The following is a 2,147-nucleotide window of genomic DNA, read 5'->3' as shown; positions in this document are numbered from 1 at the left end:
CTGGAGTCTCAGACTTTGAAGGGTTTAAATTGGGTTAGAACTTTTTAGAGTTTTATATGAAGACAGATCTGATTGATAGGGAAAGAGTAGATTGAGGTACAAGAAGGAGGGGCAGGGAGACCGATTAGAGGACTGCGACCACATCCCAATGAGAGAAAATAATGACTCGAGCCCAGGCAGTGAGGGCAAGGAGGGGTGGACTTGATGCACAGTCAGCAGGTAGATCTGGCAGGACCTGGTGACTGTGTGGAGTGCCAGAGAGGCAGTGTAGTCTGAACTCCAGCCTCCGGCACAGAGTCAGGGCCAGAAAGAAAAGGGATCTCCGTGGGGTCATATTTAGTTGCTGCTTCTGTGTGCTCCTGGAGTTCTTTGCTCCCCAGAATGCTCCCAGAATGTGATATATCACATTACAGTAGTTTAAATGCTTGTCTCTAGGCCAGCATCTACTCAAAAGGAGGAACGGTGTTTTAATCATCATACCCATAATAGCAAATGATAGTAAACATCTGTTGAAATAATCATTTAGTTCCTTCCTTTTACCAAGGAGCATTCCAAAATCTAAGGAACTTAACATGAATTGTGGGAGACGCTGAAAGCTAGTCACAGTGACAGGACCTGAACTTTGGTCTTCCATACTCCCAGGCAACTGTTCTCTCCACTGTTAAGATAAGGAACGGCAAAGCTAGGCCCAAAGCTGGTGATGGGAGGTAGAATTCTTGGTTCCTCCAGTATAAAGTGGCTGATAAACACTAGTGTGTCAAACTGCAGCACTTTTTCTTTTGGGTATTGAGGGAGAAGTCCCCTTTCTGTTATTTCAAACCACACTTGCTTTAGTAGTAATATTTGAATGAAATAGGCTGGAAGCGAGGCCTGGCTCCCCACTTGAAATACACTGGCATGCCCACACCTACAGTCTGCTTCGATCTTATGAATCAGCAAGCTCAGAAACCTATGACGGCCCTCTACACAGGGGCACGTGGATTCCTAAATCCTCTAGCCTACCATGGCCCCACCTTCCGCAGCCCTAGACTATCCTTTCAATTTTACTTTCCACTTCACTCACACAGTGACTCCGCCTTTCCAATCTGGCCAGCAAGCGCCACTGGGCCTGTTCTTGCTTTGTGCTTTAGCCCATGCTCTCCTGACCAGTGTCTGGCCAAGCAACCCAAGGAATGTACTCCTTCATCCTCCCTTCTCCCCTCTCTGCTCTCCAAATTCAAGTCCTACCCCTCTATGATTTCCCATTACTTCTCCAACCTGCACTTATCTCTCTGAACTTCTCCAAAATTAATAGCATATACCACACAATTTAGCATTTAATTATGTTTTGGTTTGCAATGCTTTTTCCTTTTCATTTTAATCACCTCTTCAACATGTTTTATAAAACACAGAAAGGTCTCGGGGGAAGAATTCGCTAGAACTGAGGAGCTGGTAGAAAATAGATACACATAGAAGAAAGCCGAAGGGCTGATCTTGACTCAGAAGGAAAGGGTGGGGGGTGGGGAGGTGGTGGTGGTGTGCGCGCGTGCGTGCGTGCGCGTGCGTGCGTGCGTGCGTGTGTGTGTGTGTGTGTGTGTGTGTGTGTGTGTGTGTTGGAGGACAGGTGGAGCTGATACTGTTACTCAGATCTGCTCTCTGATGGAGGAGGGTAATGGGCTTGTTAGTAGTACAGGTGATAGACCTGGGAATGGACAGAAATATTTAGGGAACACTTCTTACAAAGCACTAAGGCTCTGCCTGAGCTGGTCGAAGAGTGCTGGTGACATTTGGACAATTATGGTTAACTATGACCCCATTAGTGCCCGCAGAATTATGCTGGGCCTTCTTAAAGTTGGTAAACTTGGAAAAACTCCCAGCTGGAGAAATTGGAGTGACACTTGTAATTGATATTTTGCCCTTAGCCCTTCATGCCCACGAAGTAAAAAGCGCTGCGCTTCACGCCTCCACCAGGGGGCAGGAGAGGTCACATTACACATACAGAGAATTAAAAAAAAAAAAAAAAAAATCCCAAACTTTTTCCCAAAAACTTCCTCCGCATGAAACCGAATCCTCCAGCTGTGGCGTCCCAGGCTCCCGCCCCGACCCGCCTCGCCTCCCGCCCCAAGGCGGCGCCCCTGCCCTCACCCTGTGCTGTCCGCGAGCCTTGC

The sequence above is a fragment of the Pteropus vampyrus genome, unplaced genomic scaffold (genome assembly GCF_000151845.1).
Source record: "Pteropus vampyrus isolate Shadow unplaced genomic scaffold, Pvam_2.0 Scaffold108, whole genome shotgun sequence".
Taxonomy (NCBI): Eukaryota; Metazoa; Chordata; class Mammalia; order Chiroptera; family Pteropodidae; genus Pteropus; species Pteropus vampyrus.
Note: the sequence above shows the minus strand (reverse complement) of the source record.